This window comes from Notolepis coatsorum, assembly GCF_963971535.1.
Source record: "Notolepis coatsorum genome assembly, chromosome: 8".
Classification (NCBI taxonomy): Eukaryota; Metazoa; Chordata; class Actinopteri; order Aulopiformes; family Paralepididae; genus Notolepis; species Notolepis coatsorum.
This window is the reverse complement of record NC_140172.1, coordinates 48,379,703-48,399,816: the sequence shown is the minus strand read 5'-3', so window position 1 is coordinate 48,399,816 and position 20,114 is coordinate 48,379,703. Positions and strand designations below refer to the sequence as shown.

At 43.3% G+C, this 20,114-nt stretch overlaps 1 pseudogene across 1 annotated transcript in view; it reads right to left on the bottom strand.

Moving 5' to 3' along the window:
* Nucleotides 1–4,208: 4,208 nt before the first annotated feature.
* Nucleotides 4,209–20,114, bottom strand: part of LOC311233444 (neurobeachin-like) — a 129,061-nt pseudogene continuing 113,155 nt past the window's right edge. The window contains exons 40-49 of the transcript in view: nucleotides 19,403–19,567; nucleotides 19,092–19,181; nucleotides 17,088–17,280; nucleotides 15,928–15,999; nucleotides 14,619–14,774; nucleotides 13,800–13,970; nucleotides 13,180–13,281; nucleotides 10,998–11,194; nucleotides 10,505–10,656; nucleotides 4,209–4,299 (exon numbers count right to left, since the gene is read on the bottom strand). The product of the transcript in view is annotated as a neurobeachin-like (transcript). The remainder of the gene's footprint in view (nucleotides 4,300–10,504; nucleotides 10,657–10,997; nucleotides 11,195–13,179; nucleotides 13,282–13,799; nucleotides 13,971–14,618; nucleotides 14,775–15,927; nucleotides 16,000–17,087; nucleotides 17,281–19,091; nucleotides 19,182–19,402; nucleotides 19,568–20,114) is intronic.

Sequence of the window (20,114 nt, the reverse complement as noted above, 5' to 3'; positions counted from 1 at the left end):
GATTTTTATGTGACAGAAACAAATTAGTGTCATCAGCGAATATTACTTTGTGCAGAAGTTCAGATGAGTTGACAAAGTCATTTATATAAAGAATAAATAGTAAAGGCCCTAGAATTGACCCCTGGGGGACCCCATATTTGATGTCCATTTTTATTGATTTGTGATTGTTTATATCGACGTACTGTTGCTTACCATGTAAATAGCTACTGAACCAGTTGAGAGCCAGACCCCTTATGCCATAATGGTGTAGTTTCCCAAGTAGAATGGTGAAGTCAATGGTGTCAAAGGCCTTTGATAAGTCCAAGAAAACGCCCACCCCACAATCACCCTGATCAATGGCATCATGTATTTTTTCAATGAGGTCTAATATTGCCATGTATGTTGTTCTCTTTTTCCTAAAGCCGTATTGAGAACTGGTGAGTATATTTAGCTTGGTAGTGTATTCGCTTAATCTGTTATACACAACTCTCTCATACACTTTGGATAGAGCTGGTAACACGGATATTGGACGGTAATTATTAATACTATTTTTGTCACCTGATTTATATATGGGTATTATTCTCCCAATTTTGATGTTTTTTGGCACCACACCATGTAGTAAGGACAAATTAATACAGTGAGCGAGTGGTCTGACTATAATATTGGCTATGGCTATTAGGATTTTGCTGCATATTCCATCAGTACTGATGTTTTCATGTGACGCTTTAAAACACATCTGTAGAACAAAATGTTAAATCTGTATTTTATTTATCTTAATGATTGATATAAAAATGCTTCACGATACAAAAGTGCATGCTTGATGAATCTATAGCATTGCAAAGTGGTTTACAGACTGAATCAGTTAGGGTGAGAATACGATGCAAATAATATATTGTGATAAAAAAAATATTAAAGACACAGGATTCCTATTTACATACTGACGTATCTACAGGAGTCGGCAGGTACCTGTGGATATGAACTGTACACAGTGAGTGAGTCAAATTATTGCACATATGATGTACATATGTAATATAATTATACAGAGATATATGTACATGTGTGACACTAATTTACAGATCTATACTGTGCAGACGTTTGTAGAGGAATACAGAGAAAGAATTCTGCCCAAAGTATAGAGGAAAGATGATTGGAGGAACAACAGGAGAATGACCACCATGTATCGAAATGCACCTTGGAAGGAGACGGGTAAGAAATGGAGAGCTTGCCACCTCAGACTATTGATATGCAGAGTGTGTGTCTCTGGCTACAGACAGAGTGACACAAACTACATGATGGATATCTCATCTTGACTGACGGGTCGACCAGCGGATCGGATTGCCCCCCCCCCCCCCCCCCCCCCACTGCCTGTCAGCTTACACTGTATCAGTATTCACCATATCCACGGTAACTGAACCGTGACGGTGCCCTGTGCACGCTGGCTGCCATCCTTCTCAATTCCGTGGACTTTAAGCCAACTGCTATTTCTGCTCAAATCACCGCCAGGTTTTCACTTTATATATGTGGAGAAAAACTTGACAGTAATTCAAAACTTTGAAAAAGTATTTTAAAAACTGCTACAGTATATCTAATCCTTATCCTCCCTAAACTGAAATCCTACATCAAGCACAAGCTTGGAGTACTATTGACAACAATGGCCGCATACAATCAAAATAATTTGTTGATGCTCTTTATGAAACCTTCATTCGTTTGACCTCCTTTCTGGTTGACCTTTGGGATCCTTGACCTTTTTATATGCTAGACAAAAAAACAATGTTGAATCCAACATGCCCAGCACGGTCTCAGCCTCTATATACAGGCATCTCTCCTTCATCCTTTATTAAAGGATGGCCTAGAGACGTAGATAAGCGTATATTAAGTATGTACAGTATAAGCGTATGTTTGCTGGTTTGATCCCTGGAACCAAAAGGAGTGTAGCCTATTCCAGCTGTGAGCTGGTGACTGGAGGATCAAGGCACCGAACCCTAAGCTGCTCCAGGGGCACTGCAGGCAACGCTGCACTCCGACCCTCTGAAGACATTATTGATGTGTTATGCGTGTCTTGGAGGGCTATGCAGAAAGACCAATTTCAACTGCTTTATGTAAATTGACAATATTGTCATCTTTAAAAAGTACAGTACTCTTCTAGTAAAACCAGTGTACATTAAGTATAGGTTCACTGGCAGCTCAGAAGGCAGGCTTGGAAAAGATCTCTCACATGCAAACGTGTACATTGCAGTGAAATGCTTCCCCTGTGTGACCCCCCCCCCCCCTCCCCCCCTGGACTGTGTGTTGCATTAAGACAAGGACAGGTGAATAATAATAATAATAAGCTCAAGATAAAATAAAATAAAAACTCCTTAAATGAAACTGAAAATATCTTTGCCCTGCACTTTGTGTACGTAGTCTTTTGCTCTCTCTCTCTTTACAATTGTGAAACCAAAATGAAACATCTTTGTGAAACGCCACTCCAAAGCATAATGAAAAGTCAAGTCATCAAATTCTTTGCATATTTTATTTTTATTTTCATTTTTTTTTCAACTCACACATGTCATATTTTACATCTTTGCAATAAAACATGAATACAATAGTTTTTAAGGTTTCATAGATCCAAAAATATTTAACCTTTTTTTTTTTTGGATACGTAATTTGAACCTGTTGATAGAGTATGTGCATGTGTGTGTATTTTGATCAAGATGGCTTTCACACATACATCTCACGTTTCATCTCCTGTCCTTTCCTGTCCTCACTTCCCTTCCACCCACCTCTATCAGCTACAGAATCATAATATTGCTTACAACTGTGAGGTTGTACAACTTAATAAACACACATGAGTTCAACGTCTTTAAATACAAACATCAATGCACAAATAATCCCGTTGGGAAAATGGACCTAAAAACAAAATGGCAGCCGACCAGAAATAACCAAGCTAATAAATAATGATATGTGATTGGTGCAAAGTGCAAATACAAAACAAACTTTTACATTGAATCTCTTTTTTTTCTCGGTTTTTAAATAATCAACAAATGTGGGTAAGTGAAGGTTTCCTTTGCGTTTTTCAGTCTTATTCAGTTTGATTAAAGTCTTCCCCCCCAAGCCTGAACCAAGACTATATGTACATATTTGACAAAACAATCATCAAATAAATATACAAAGGAAATGATGTTGTTTTTGTGGTTATCATCCTGTGGCACTGGTCTTAGTTATTACTGACATTATCATCATCATCTCTCATCACCATCACCACATCCATCACCACCATTACCATCGGTCTTGTAGACATTATTATAATTATTACACAATATTTTACATACAGCAAGTCATTAATAAATTAAAGGTGATAAGCGTGGTCTGTGTAGTGAAAGGACAAAGTGTAGACTCCAAAGGAAACTGAGCCTTATTTACATACAAATCATATTCACCCTGCTGAGTAAAAAAGAAAAAAAAACTAAGAAAAAACAAAGAAAATAATAAGATGAACTAAATGTAAATAAGCCCAGGTCATTTGTTAAAGGTGGATTTAGGATCAAGCAAATAGCACCTATTGTTATCAGTGGGTAGGGTTGGTTCAGTTCAGTTCACCATTTCAGACCAGTTTCGACATACCATCGGAATATAATTTGTATGTCACCCCCAAAGCAGTCCCCACACCCTTCCCACTAAGAACAAGAAAATAACCTTAGAACAAAAAATAAATAAAAATAAAAAAAATAAAAATAAAAAAAATAAAAATAATGAAAAACAGATGAAAACAAAACCAAACTAAAAAGCAAAAACTCCAGTTCTTTGTCTGTGAAGCAATAAGCGTACCAGTAAATTGTTCTCTCTCTCAACATAGTCCTGTGTACGGCACAGGCCTGGTCTACCCATACAAGGTCTAGCTGGTTTGTTATTTTTTTTCTCTTCCTTCCTTATTCAGTGTATTTAATTACCAGGTTTTGGTGTGTACCTATAGCTTCAGGTAAACAGTGTAGTCTGATTACATATATGTGTATATGAACACATATGCACAGAGGAAGTATTCCCGCCAGCGTTGCGATGCAGTGTTTCCTCCAAAACACATGAAATTCGCTAAAGGTTCCTCATCCAATCCATTGTTCCTGACTTATTTGTCTTGCACCTGCAGATTCTCCCCTCCCCGTTTTCCAGACACGCAGGATGCGTCTTCCTCTTCCTCCTCTGCTTCTCTCCTCTTTTCGCCATCCTCCTCTCATCCTCTGCCTCTACCCACCTCAGTACCGGTTCTGGTGTTCATAGTGCCAGCGGTTGAAGTCGATGTTGAACGCCACTATGCTTCCAGACGCCATGCCAGTGATTAAAGTCCTGAGGGCAGAGCACAGTACAACACACGTGATTAAAGTCCTGAGGACAGAGCACAGTACAACACACGTGATTAAAGTCCTGAGGACAGAGCACAGTACAACACACGTGATTAAAGTCCTGAGGACAGAGCACAGTACAACACATGTGATTAAAGTCCTGAGGACAGAGCACAGTACAACACACGTGATTAAAGTCATGAGTGCAGAGCACAGTACAACACACGTGATTAAAGTCCTGAGGACAGAGCACAGTACAACACACGTGATTAAAGTCCTGAGGACAGAGCACAGTACAACACATGTGATTAAAGTCCTGAGGACAGAGCACAGTACAACACACGTGATTAAAGTCATGAGTGCAGAGCACAGTACAACACACGTGATTAAAGTCATGAGGACAGAGCACAGTACAACACACGTGATTAAAGTCCTGAGGACAGAGCACAGTACAACACACGTGATTAAAGTCCTGAGGGCAGAGCACAGTACAACACACGTGATTAAAGTCCTGAGGGCAGAGCACAGTACAACACACGTGATTAAAGTCATGAGGACTGAGCACAGTACAACACATGTGATTAAAGTCCTGAGGGCAGAGCACAGTACAACACATGTGATTAAAGTCCTGAGGGCAGAGCACAGTACAACACACGTGATTAAAGTCATGAGGACAGAGCACAGTACAACACACGTGATTAAAGTCATGAGGACAGAGCACAGTACAACACACGTGATTAAAGTCATGAGGACAGAGCACAGTACAACACACGTGATTAAAGTCCTGAGGACAGAGCACAGTACAACACACGTGATTAAAGTCCTGAGGACTGAGCACAGTACAACACACGTGATTAAAGTCATGAGTGCAGAGCACAGTACAACACACGTGATTAAAGTCCTGAGGACAGAGCACAGTACAACACACGTGATTAAAGTCCTGAGGACTGAGCACAGTACAACACACGTGATTAAAGTCCTGAGGACTGAGCACAGTACAACACACGTGATTAAAGTCATGAGGACAGAGCACAGTACAACACACGTGATTAAAGTCCTGAGGACTGAGCACAGTACAACACACGTGATTAAAGTCATGAGTGCAGAGCACAGTACAACACACGTGATTAAAGTCCTGAGGACAGAGCACAGTACAACACACGTGATTAAAGTCCTGAGGACTGAGCACAGTACAACACACGTGATTAAAGTCATGAGGACAGAGCACAGTACAACACACGTGATTAAAGTCATGAGTGCAGAGCACAGTACAACACACGTGATTAAAGTCCTGAGGACTGAGCACAGTACAACACACGTGATTAAAGTCCTGAGGGCAGAGCACAGTACAACACACGTGATTAAAGTCCTGAGGGCAGAGCACAGTACAACACACGTGATTAAAGTCATGAGGACAGAGCACAGTACAACACACGTGATTAAAGTCCTGAGGGCAGAGCACAGTACAACACACGTGATTAAAGTCCTGAGGACTGAGCACAGTACAACACACGTGATTAAAGTCCTGAGGGCAGAGCACAGTACAACACACATGATTAAAGTCCTGAGGACTGAGCACAGTACAACACACGTGATTAAAGTCCTGAGGGCAGAGCACAGTACAACACACGTGATTAAAGTCATGAGTGCAGAGCACAGTACAACACACGTGATTAAAGTCATGAGTGCAGAGCACAGTACAACACACGTGATTAAAGTCATGAGTGCAGAGCACAGTACAACACATGTGATTAAAGTCATGAGGGCAGAGCACAGTACAACACACGTGATTAAAAAGTCCTTAGGACAGAGCACAGTCTTTGGTCATTGCTTTGCGCTCTCTAGAGGGTTATGAGGGAATTCATAGTGTCTTTATATGCAGATGACCTAGTTTTGTGTGTAACAAATCCTCATACAGTAAGTCTATCGACAACATAATGTCTATTCTAAGAAGATACGGTGAGATCTCACATTATAAGTTAGATTTGTCAAAGAATGAACTGTTCCTAATCAACGAGACAGCCTGAAGCTGTGCATACTCACAGTTGCCATTCAGGACCCTTTCACTACCACATTACCAAATGGTTAACCCTTTCACTGTGACAATACAGAAGGTTAACCCTTTTACTGCCACACAACAAAGTGTTAACCCTTTCACTACCACACAGACGTCTGTAGTGTGGTAGTGAAAGGTTAACCTTCTGTAGTGTGGTAGTGAAAGGGTTAAAGATAAATCGCTTTATGAGCACACTACAGAGTAAATGCAGTGAAAATGTATATTCTTCCAAAATCTTTGTTTGTTGGTATTATTATTATAATTTTTTTAATCCTCTTTTTCCCCGCCTGATTTTCTATGCTTTTCTCCCCATCCCAATTTGAGTCGTTATGCCAATTCCCCCCTCCCCTACCTGGTTGTTGTGTGCATGTTCCCCCTACTGGTCGGTACAAGGGAACCCTGAAGTCATCCACATGCTTCACATGTTCACATGCGGAGACAGCCAGCGGCTCACCTGGCAGCGAGGACTCTCATTGGTGAAGTGTAACGTGTGGGAGGTCACGCTGCCTTCACCACTTCCTGCCTTTCGCTGAGCAGGCGCCCAGACCTGACCTGTAGGTGTCGCTGTCCACAACGCTAGATTACCACCCACGACTTCCCTCCCGCTAACTCAGCCAAACGAGTTAGTATGACGATCGGCCCGAGCCGCAGGCAATGCTGACTCCGGGAGTCGAGACCGCAGCCTCTTGCATTGGTGACGAGCGCAATCTCCGCTACGCCACCCGACCGCCTGTTTGTTTGTATTTAAAACAATTCTTATATTAATAAGTAAATCCTTTTTTGCATCCATTGATACAATTATTTCCAGTTAAATTTGGGACGACAAGAGACCTAGAATCAAAGCTTATTTGCAGCTGCCGAAGCCAGATGGGGGAATGGGATTACCAAATGTCCAGGTATATTATTAGGCATGTAATGTCCTAGTTCTCTCCTCTGGGCTAATTTCAATAAAGATACAAAAAACCCAAGTTGGGTACAAATGGAATGCAATTCATGTCATTTGACATCTCTTTTGTTTTCACCAATGCCCCTAATATGACATTACATTAAGATAATCTAATAAAATAATCCCATTGTAACACAGTCTTTGAAAATAGGAAAAAGTATGGATGGCAAAAGGGCTCTTTTCTTGCCCGTTTATCACAGCCACCTCTTCTTCACCTCTATAATGGACACATCTTTTGACATCTTTTGACAGTATTATGGAAGATATGTAAAGGCCGTTTATATAGACAAAGTAGTTCCCACTTTTGAGAAGCTGCAAAATAATAGATTCCACATGTGATCCCACATGTAACGGATGGCAGTGACCTGTAGTCTGTCCAACTTCAAAACACTAGATGTCAGATGTCTTCAAAATGGTGGCTCGGCCAGATCCAGATGATAGCTATTTTTGGCATATGGTAGATGGGGAAAACATTGAGAATCTATCTGGAATGAAACTCCAGATAACAAAATGTGTTACACTGGTAGGCTGAGAGAGGCGATCTTAAACTCACAATGTGGGGCTCCTCTGATACATTTGAAAAGAAATCTACATTTGTGGATTTTATAAGAGAGAGGCTGGATGTCCCACCTTCCTGAGGATGACATGTGAGGAATGTGTATGATGTTTGTCACAGAGAAGCAAGCCGTGGGCCTGTGCTACAGTATACTGTACAGCTTCAGTTTATGTCTGCTTTTTCCCTTGTTCTAACTGTTTTCCAATGTTATTGTGGTTGTTAAAAACCGAAAACAATATTGTGGGGGAAAAAAACAAGAGATTCTGCTCCTCTGCTTCAATCACACGTAGAGGCGCTCGCAGCTCATGAAGAACACAGAGCAGACAGAGCCGGCCCTGCAGCACAGCTTTTCTGAATGGTCCCATTGGTTAACACAGGCACTGAAAGGAAACTGGCTGTTCTTCCTGCCACTTGGGGCCGCTTCAGCGCCTGGTGTGTGTCTGGTGTTAGGCAGTTCAGCACCTGGTGTGTATCTGGTAATAGGCAGTTCAGCGCCTGGTGTGTGTCTGGTAATAGGCAGTTCAGCGCCTGGTGTGTGTCTGGTAATAGGCAGTTCAGTGCCTGGTGTGTGTCTGGTGTTAGGCAGTTCAGTGCCTGGTGTGTGTCTGGTGTTAGGCAGTTCAGCGCCTGGTGTGTGTCTGGTAATAGGCAGTTCAGCGCCTGGTGTGTGTCTGGTGTTAGGCAGTTCAGAGCCTGGTGTGTCTGGTGTTAGGCAGTTCAGTGCCTGGTGTGTGTCTGGTGTTAGGCAGTTCAGCGCCTGGTGTGTGTCTGGTGTTAGGCAGTTCAGTGTCTGGTGTGTCTGGTGTTAGGCAGTTCAGAGCCTGGTGTGTGTCTGGTGTTAGGCAGTTCAGTGCCTGGTGTGTGTCTGGTGTTAGGCAGTTCAGAGCCTGGTGTGTGTCTGGTGTTAGGCAGTTCAGTGCCTGGTGTGTGTCTGGTGTTAGGCAGTTCAGAGCCTGGTGTGTGTCTGGTGTTAGGCAGTTCAGAGCCTGGTGTGTGTCTGGTGTTAGGCAGTTCCGTTCAGGAGATTTATACACAGATCAAACACATACACACAGACGTACAAAACACGTCCAACAGTCGTGACAATCATACAAATCACCTTATATCCTCTGGAATCAGATCTCAGTTAGCATCAAACTGACTTTGGTTTAGCAACAGGATAGACTGATGTATAAAATAATTCCAAATCGCCTCTTAGAATCTCATCTTCAATGAGAAGTTGGTATTCTCTACTTAAAACACACAAGGAGTCAGAAGAGATACTGTTAGCAAGTTTGAGCATGCTTTAGTTGTGTGTTACTTGAATGGCGTGTGCCACAGGTTACTCTTTGCACACATTTTTATTTGATTATGTCGTTTAGTTTTAAGTTTCACACCCATACTATAGTACAGCAGGACACTCGGAATAACTGATTTAAAAAACAGAAACATAATAAGTAGATGCGCTGCTGTATCTATCATAGGTGGCATCTATCATAACACACAGGTATTTGTATTCATTTCTACATTGTGAATTGTCACTGGAGGCAGCTGCCAATCAGGAGAAAGGCCAAAAAGTATTTCCTTTGTCTGCTTAGCATTGCTAATAAGAGCATTTTTGTCACACACCATTCAATTAGCCAATCAACATTACACTGGCACATCGCTGTCAGTCAGCAGGGATAGTGAAGTGGAATCATCAGCATATTTTTTTATAAACTGGTCGGGCTTCACTGGTGGTTTAATCTGCAGTTGCCACCAACACGTGCTGAACACGACAATGTTGTAACGGGACCATGTAGACAAATCTTGTACGATTTGTATACAGTATCTTTTCTATATGGGACAGTACAACAAAACATATCCGAACAGAACACAAGAGACTCACTGGAGTCTGTCTGCAAAATAAATGTATAATTACTTTTACAAGGACAGATTCTGCCTGTTGTGTTGTATCACAGTAATTAGATAATGTTAGCTGGTTTTCAATACCCATCCATGGAGCAGGCTGGTACACATTGGAGGTTTGGTGCCTTTGCTTAGGGGCACGTTGGCAGTATCGGTACTGGGAATCGAACCAGAAACCCTTCAATGACTAGTGGGCCTCCCTAACCAACCTGCCACCTAAATCACAAATCAATGAGTCACACATATGAAATGCAATACTCTTTAGTATCACAATTAGGGCTGACCTCGACTAGTTGAATAGTCGACTAATCGATCAAAAGGAGCCGTAGTCGGCTGCCAACCTCTTAGTCGAATGGAAAAAAAAGAAGAAAAGTATAATATATATATATTTTTATCATTCTTTCCCAAAGCAAAGAGGCCTAGAAGCGTGGCTAACGCTAATGGCGCGCATACCAGCGAGGCTAACTGCCTAAGAAAACTGGCACAGAGGCACTGAAAGAGGATTTCACCCGTCTAATGAACACACTAGACAAATATCAAGATGTATCCATCAGTGGACCAATTGCATGCTTTCGCAGAGGACAAGAAGCCTTCCGTCGACTCCTTCAGACAGTAAGCACCCCCCACAGCCCAAATGGAATGATAAAAGGTTGGGAAGTGTAACACCAGCCACCGTCCACATGCTAAGAAAACACAGACCTGGAGACAGTTTTTCCTCACTGTATCCGTCTGTTACGCTCAAAATGCCACCCAATGTGTCGTACCTCTGGTCGTGTGAGAGGTCCATGGCACGGATGCCAGCGTCACAGCCGGGGTAGATGTAGAGCTGCTTGAAGTCACAGGCCTGCCACACCTCCACCACCCCGTTATCTCCTCCTGTGACCAGGTTCTGCCCATCACTGCTCAACAAGATGGCCTGGAGAGAGAGAGAGAGAGAGAGAGAGAGAGAGCGAGAGCGAGAGAGAGAGAGAGAGAGAGAGAGAGAGAGAGAGAGACAGAGAGAGAGAGAGACAGAGAGAGACAGAGAGAGAGAGAGAGAGAGAGAGAGAGAGAGAGAGAGAGAGAGAGAGAGAGAGAGAGAGAGAGAGAGAGATGATGATGATGTGAGGAAGGGATAGGTAAATTGATGTGGTGAATTGTGTGTGTGCGCGCACTCATGTAAAAATTACATTTGTGAGCATGTGAGCATACCCGTGTGTATGTGAAAGTGTGTGCAAATACATGCATAATTAATACATTCACTCGGACAACCCTTACCCGCGTGGAATCGTTGACTTCCATCTGGGCCAGTAATTTCCCATTAATGCTGAAGTTGCAGAAGCGGCCCCTCTCATAGCAGATGATACAGTGGCCCTCGCTGGAGACCGAGATGAGACGGGGCCGTTGGCACAGCTCGGGCCCCTCCAGGGCCCTAAGCAGGTCCCCTGTGATGGTGTGGACCAGACACGGGCCCTCTGAGAGGGGGAGAGGTGACGCAGTGTTTAGAAGCACACAGGAACTGAAATGAAAACTTTTTTTTTTATCGTATCAATTCGTTTGTTTGTTTGTTTATTGTTTAGTTTGTCAGGAACCATGTACAACATACATTTTGTGCGACAGATATTAATTGTGCTCCTCGTTCCCCGCTCCTCTCACTTTATCTCATTGCCTTAGCGATGCAACTCGCTGCTTTTGCACACAAGTTCAATTCAGTTCGGTTATTTTTTATTTCGGGTTTAGGACACATATCAATGGTCATTCCATAAACGGGTCAAAACACGCAGAGGCACTGTACAAGAAGGGCCAGAGCCGACTCTACTTCCTCAGAAGGTTGAGATCCTTCAATGTCTGTTCAAGGATGTTGAGGATGTTCTATGAGTCTGTGGTGGCGAGCGCCTTCTTGTACGCTGTGACCTGCTGGGGCAGCGGACTGAGAGCAGGGGACACAAACAGGCTGAATAAGCTGCTCAGGAAGGCCAGTAGCGTGGTTGGGGTGGAGCTGGACTCCCTAGCGAGGGTGGCGGAAAAGAGAAGCCTTGCTAAGCTCCAGGCCATCAGGGAAAACCCCTCCCACCCACTATACACAGACTTGGCTGACAGGAGGAGCATGTTCAGTGCCAGGCTCACACTACCCAAATGCAGCACTGAACGGCACAGGAAGTCCTTCATTCCAACAGCCATCAGACTATACAATGCATCACTGTGCCTCACTGCATCACTGAGCACAGAGTGGCAGTTACCATCTTCCTGGACTTAGTTTGAAACAGCACTGTGCAATATTACACCTACTGTAGACCTCAGTATATTTTTACTGTATTTATTTACTGCATATTTTATTCCATTTTTATTCTATTTTACTCTACTCTTATCCTAGGCAACTTGATTTGATTCGTTTTATTATTCTAATTCGTGACCTGTTCTGTCTAAATGGTAAATGTTGAGCGATATGCAGTGTCAAATTTCCCACGGGATAATACAAGTATTTCTATTCTATTCTATTCTAAATAAAGTTTTACCAGCTACTATTGCAGCATTGTCCAATTGTCCGAAAAGGGCTAGGGAGAAGCACTAGGCTTGTCGGGCCCTACCCCTGAAGACATAGTACATAATAGTGTATACAGCACATATATAATGTGATAATGTGAGATAAATATAGTACATGATATATACAATATAGTACCATAATATAATAGCATATACTGCAAATATAGTTCAGATATAATATACAAATTAATTATAATATGAGGTTCCGGTTCTGGGTCGAGTATGTAGGTCGCACTCTGTAAAGCTGCTTCTCCCGTTTTTTATATTTTGACTTTAAAAGCCTCTTTTTATACCCCCAATTCGGTTAAACCTGTACGTATATATCACCTTAGGTTTCCAACTAACTATATTGACTGAAAGAACCACAATGCCACAGAAGAAAGCAAGCGAGATAAAGAGAGATGACGCTTCCTCCAATATGGATTCTATTACTAAGCTAATCGAGGAGCTAGGCAAGTCCCAGGTCAGATCGAAGCAATCCCAGATCAAGCTTATGAATTCCCATCTTAATCTCGAGCAATCCCATCTTAAGCTCGAACGCTCCATAACGATAATAGAGAGCATCATAACAGAAGGTATACGCTCCCTAACCAACCAGGTTGCCTCCAGCAGTTACATTTACATACATAGTGCATACATATAGTACACATTACAGTAGATACATATAGTACACATTACAGTATAGTATACCTGCAGTATATGATAGTGTATACAACACATATATAATGTGATATGATATATATAGTACATGATATATACAATATAATATAGTACCATAATATAATCGTATATAGTGTAAATATAGTTTAATATAATACACAAATGAATTATAATATGATTATATAATGTAATATGATATAACGTACAGTGCATACTAGCGAAATGCACTGTGTGAACGCGTCCAAGACAGACTAACCTTTGGCTCCGCTGATGACCAGGCCCAGCTCTGCACAGACCGACACGCACACCACCTCGTGGTCGTGGCCAGTCAGGACCGCTCTGGGCGCGGGGTAGTCACCTGGGACAAACACACATGTAGAACCACGTGTCAAACATTACTTCTGTTTTGTATGAGAAATGACTTGTACCGAAATGCTTTGTATGAGAAATGACTTGTACCGAAATGCTTTGTATGAGAAATGACTTGTACCGAAATGCTTTGTATGAGAAATGACTTGTACCGAAATGCTTTGTATGAGAAATGACTTGTATACCTGGGAGAAACATACCGAATTGGTCAGAATATTAAGAATTCCCTGATTATAAGACGACCCCTCTTTTTCAAGACTCGTTTTTGTAAAGAAAATACTTTCTTGAAGACCAAATCTTGTTTTTATAAAGAAAACACAAATACAAAGGTGCTCCACACCTTTTCTCATCAGCCGCCCTCCCCCCCCCCCAATCACCAGATGAAATAGGCCTACAGTATGTGTGCCCCAAGGTCAAAGGCAAAAAAGAAAAGGCAAAAAAAGGAATAGTGGCTACCTTGGTATAGCAACTACTGTGGATCCAAATAAGCAATAACCACATCCTTACTATTGTTAGGGTTGTCCCCTATGATGTGGTGTCGTCCACTCCAGTACCAGAGCAGCAGGGTGGCGTCCCTGGAGCCAGACACGATGTAGCAGTCTCCTCCGATGTAGGACTCTGACCTGGCCAGACACGTGACCACGTCCCAGTGGCCAAACACGATCTGGGTCAGCTTCCCTGTGAAGGAGGGAGGAGTGGAGGAGAAGAGAAGAGAAGAGACGAGAAGAGAAGAGACGAGAAGAGAAGAGAAGAGACGAGAAGAGAAGAGACGAGACGAGAAGAGAAGAGAAGAGACGAGAAGAGAAGAGAAGAGACGAGACGAGAAGAGAAGAGAAGAGAAGAGACGAGAAGAGAAGAGACGAGAAGAGAAGAGAAGAGACGAGAAGAGAAGAGAAGAGAAGAGAAGAGAAGAGAAGAGAAAAGACGAGACGAGACGAGACGAGAAGAGAAGAGAAGAGAAGAGAAGAGAAGAGAAGAGAAGAGAAGAGAAGAGAAGAGAAGAGAAGAGAAGAGAAGAGAAGAGAAGAGAAGAGAAGAGAAGAGAAGAGAAGAGAAGAGAGTGTGAGGAGGGTCTTAGCCCCACTGAGGGAGCGACAGTTCAGTCAAGCAACTTAAAGGTCTGCTATGCAGTTTGGAGGAGGGGAATTTATTTACATTTGCAGAGCCTGTTTACAAGTTTTCAAAACACATTTACTATACTGTACATACAGTATAATTCTTAGATGTGTTCTATCTTGTGTCATCATAAAACAAAAATGAAATGATTTGAGACACTATGTGAACCAAACGTAAACCTAGAGGTAAATATACTGTGGATATATCTACCAGTTTCGGTGGAGTAGACCCGGAAGCTCTTGTCCCAGAAGCCGCAGACCAGGATGTAGCGGTTGTCGGCCGTCACCACGAAGCAGTGTGTGTTGATCTGGATGCTCTGGTCCACCAGGTCTGTGATCTGACGCTTGTTCGCACCCGAGTTGTTGGCTGAGAGGGACGAGAACACGGAGATGAATGAATGAATGATCATTGCATTTATATAGCTTTTCTAGAGACTCAAAGTTATTTACAATGTGGGGTGGAAATTGCCTCTTTCACCACCACTGTGTAGCACCCAACCTTGGGCTACGCAGGCTCAATGGCTGCCATACACTGGCACCAGGCACACATCACACTACACAATGGCTGAAAGGCTCAGGAGACAGGGATTGAATCAGCCAATGAAAGGGGAGGGATGTTTAGATAGCCTTGATGTCAGATACCTGATTGGGAATTTGGTCAGGAATGTCAGGGAACGCCTACACTTTGCGATAGATGCCTTGGGTTCTTTAACGACCAAATTCAGTTCCTTTGTTTAACGTCTCATCCGAAGGAAGGCATTGTTACCGCCATGTTCAGAGACAGAGTGCTCCCTGCTGGACAACAACACCACTTTCTGACAAGGGCCTTGACCGGGGCTCGAACCGGTGATCTTCCGATCATGAGTCCGGAGAGCTACCCGTGTAGCCACGCTGCCGGAGGGCGGACAGAGATATCGGAAGGCTATTAAAGAGTAGTGGTGGAATAGTGTGAACATATGACTAACAACTCATAAAAGTAAGCAATCTGATCATCAGTGTCTGAGAATAAGTGGTTTCAGATCAACAACACTGCAGCCCTCCCCTCCTTTCATAGCCTATGGATTATTGAAGAGTAAATTCATAATTTTGGAACCATTCCCTACTCACCAAAGATGTTGTCAAGCATGCTGTTCTTCATACTGGATTCCCACAGCTCTGGCTGGTCAGCCACAAACTAATGCGAAGTCAGTGGGGCCACGCTTCAGTCTGTGCAACACCTGGGATGAACGCTGAAACCTACTCCACAGTGCACCCCAAGGAGGTTTCAGCGTTTATTTCAGTGCTTATGCAGACTGGCATGTGGAGCCATTGACTTTGCATTGGTTTGTGGCTGACTAGCCAGAGCTGCAGGGATGCAGTGTAAAGAACAGCATGGATTGTGATGAAAAAGGACTTTTCTATTGCTATTGACAACATCATTGGGGAGTAGGAAATATGGCTAAACTTCTGAACTTTTAAATATACATCCCAAGACTGAGTGCATCACAAATGTGGAGGTATGTGTGTGTGTGTCTACTGACCTATCAGAGGGTCCATCTCGATGGGCAGGTGATGAGCCTGTTCTAGAGAATATCCTGGAGCTCCACGGAGACCTGGAGGATGAGCAACTTACACTGGTCAGCTCTAGCAACACATCACACAAACACCTGGGTTAAACACATCACAACACACGGCGACATTTGACCGTAAAATGATCTCACGTGCGATGAAAAAACATTGTGTAATGTTAAAACAATTAAGTACATTGTTCATTCATGTTATTGCGCTTAATTCATAGTAAACAAGCCCATGACATCATCGATCCGCGGTCACTCATGCAACACTTGAAGGGTACGTTTTGTAGCTTTGTTGTCTGTGTTCTGAGCGAGCAGTTACAGTTGATACCACACTCCCTAACATGAGCAACTACAAACTGACTGTAGTAAGAGTAGCAGTTGTTGGTATCGGTCGGTACTACTGTATGTTTTACAAATTGTTATGTATATAATAACTAATACTGACGACTGTAACTTATTGTTACACACACACACACACACACACACACACACACACACACACACACACACACACACACACACACACACACACACACACACACACACACACAAGGTATGTGAACCATCATTACACAATAACAGTTGATATATCACTGATATAACATTTACAGTTAGGATCTGATTGTAGTAACATGGTGCAGTCAGTGATATCAGTCGTTAAGTACAATGACTGCACCCCATTACAACACACACACACACACACACACACACACACACACACACACACACACACACACACACACACACACACACACACACACACACACACACACACACACACACACACACACACACACACACACACACACACACACAAGGTATGTGAACCATCATTACACAATAACAGTTGATATATCACTGATATAACATTTACAGTTAGGATCTGATTGTAGTAACATGGTGCAGTCAGTGATATCAGTCGTTAAGTACAATGACTGCACCCCATTACAACACACACACACACACACACACACACACACACACACACACACACACACACACACACACACACACACACACACACACACACACACACACACACACACACACACACACACACACACACACACACACACACACACGCACACACACACACAGTCCTACCCCTTCAAAGACACACTCACCAACTGTATTGTGCCAGCGGTTGACAGCGAACAGGCGGCTGCAGGTGACGGTGACGGCTGCCGGGATGCTGAGGTGGGGGAGCGTGTTGGCCGCCACGTGGGTGACAGGGGAGTTGGACGGGAACTTCAGCACCATGATGACATCCTGCTGCATCTGGTCCTTAAACATCAAAGGACTCTGAGGAAGGAAACACTGATGAGACAGAAAGAGAGAGAGAGAGGGGGGAGGAGGGGGCGGCAGGGAAAGAGAGAGCAGGACGGATCAGGAGGAAAGGAGAGAGATAGGGAGGGAGAGAAAAGGAGGAATCAGGGAGGGGGAGAGAGACAGGGGGCGAGAGAGATTGGGAGACGGCGAGGAGGGAGATGGAGAGAGAGAGGGAGGGAAGGATGGATGGATGGATGGGGGGGCAGGGGATAGAGAGACGGAGAGGTACGTGGAGCAAGAGGGAGGGAGGGGGAGGGGGACCAGAGGAGAGTGGGGGAGAAGGGAGAGATGGCGCATGAGGGGAAGGACACAGGGAGAGACAAAGAAAAGGGGATGGGAGAAAGACAGGGAAGGAAGGAAGGACAGAGGCAGGGAGAGGATAAGGTGTATTAGTGGGAGAGTAGGGCAGGTGCACACACTGAGGGGAGCCTATAGGAGAGGAGGAGGGAGGATCCGCTTGGTTGGTTGGTGAAAGTTGAGGGCTGAGGGGTTGATTAGGTTCTAACATGGACATGTCTGATACAGAGACAACACAGCACCTGAGGCTGCTGCTGTGGGTGGAGGCGGGGACAGAGAGACTATGCATTGCTAGAAAGGAAAAAACTATCATCATCATCATCATCAACAACATACACAAACAATGTATATACAATACAATCTCCCAAATCCACACCCGTTGGAATACGGAGATGTTCACACTAGTGAAATGTTCGGGCAACTGCAATTAATTAAAATACCAGGCTAAAATGTGTTCCAGGTTATGATATGTGGATGTACTCAACCACTCCATACAGTCTAGTTGCCTGTTAAAAGGGGTTTGGTTGCATATATAAACGTAGGCTGCCTATATACACATTTAGACACAAGAAATATATTTTCCAAAATATATACTGTATATATTTTTTTATTTCATTGTGCTGTTAACTAGTACGTCTGGAAATCTGACACTCAAACACATTGTAGTGTTACGGCAAACTCTCCAGGTTTATTTGTATGCATGCCTTTGCTACGCAACAAATGTCTCCCTGCAAGATAATAAAGATGACCATGATCATTATAAGTTCACTTCCAGATACATTTCTACTATATCCCTGATGTTTGGATCAGTAGAACCCGACCAATTTATGGTGATGCAAATCGGTTTCCACCTGTTGGTCAGAATGTTAAGCTAACCATCCGCAAGACTATTTGATGTGCAAAAACATAGGGAATTCGTAGTAGGCATCAGTGATGTGCCTGAATGCGTTCATGAACTCGTTCATATTTTGGGCGAACGTGAACTGAACATACTGTATTTCCGCTAGATGAGCGTAATTGTGAACGTGTTCATTCTCTGCGCTCTATCACAGTGTAACTTTGTTCAAAAGTGTGGCGGAGAGAGAGACTCGTTACGCGAGACGCGGGCCGCCTCTTCAAGGCAATGGTAGGGGAAACACTGATAAATAATCACAGTGTGATGGAAATGCCAGTCTTCTGATTGCTGTCTGTGGTTCAATTTTTTTTATTATGAACTATGAACTGAACTAGTTCATTTTAAAATGTGTGAACTGTGAACTGAACTAGTTCATGTAGAAAGTGAACTTTCCCAACACTGGTAGGCGTACGTATGCGATGTATGTAACGAGGCATTGGCCCAGGTGTGGGCGACGCCTCATTAATTCCATCAGCATTGGGAGCCACTTGTCTCACCAACTGAGCCGACTACTGGTTGACTGAGACGAGTGGCTCTCCATTGGCTCTTCCACAGTGTAGTAGTTGTGCTCAGCTGTGCCAGTTGTCTGCTGTGGAGGTGGTCTTACCAGGTGCATGGCAGAGGAACGGGGGGGATGTGGCTCAATCAACAGCTGTGAGGGAATCTGACCACATGCTTGTATCTGGGCCTCCATCACCTATAGGCACGGAAACAGTGCGGCAGAGACAGAGAAGAAGAGAGGGTGGGAAGAGTGGGGGAGAGGTAAGCGGACAGAGGGACATTAAAGATCAGTGACGTAAGACAATGGGTAGTCTCACCACCAAAAGTAAGAAATAACAATGGAGACATGTTTCGCTGCTCCAGGTGACTGAGCTCTTGATATAAGGACTAACACTAGACAACAGCGTTATAGCAGACCTCGCGCTGCATGGTGTCCAGGTGGTCCAGGGTGATGGCTCCCTCGTAGGACAGGAAGTTGAACACGTTGAGCGATCGGACCGCCTCGGGCCCTCGCTGCTTGTAGCCAAATATTAGATCAATCCACTGGTGGAGCTGGCAGGAGACAAACTCACTCTCCAAGGCCTGGGAGGGAGAAAGGAGAGCATGAGGAGAGGGAGAAGATTATGTAGATAAAGACACCAGTAAAGTATAAAAGCTGATGCTAAACTCACTCACACAGTGATTAGACACACTATTAGATACCTGCCCACCACATTCAATTCACAGAACGTAAAAAAAAATCAAGGTACAATTCTGGCTGATTGATACAATGACAGTAATCCTTTAACAAATAATGGTGGATCACATGATTATTATCTGGCAAGTTTCATGTCTGTTGAGGGGAGGGAGGTATATATATTTAAATTATTTATTTTATTTGTAGTCGTTGTGCATATCTGATGTCTTGATTTTGTCTGTTCTGTCTGCTTTGTTTGTATATGTGTTAAAACACTGAATAAAAATAATATCAAGAAGTTTCATGTCTGTACATTTGACCTATCTCAAATCCTGCCCTCTTTTCTTGATCCTCCAATCACAACTGTTGCTTTCCTCAGACAAAGTACACCCTCTTTTTGAAGAAAGCAACATTTGTTTTTGGAGGATCAATAAAAGAGAGCAGTGTTTAAAA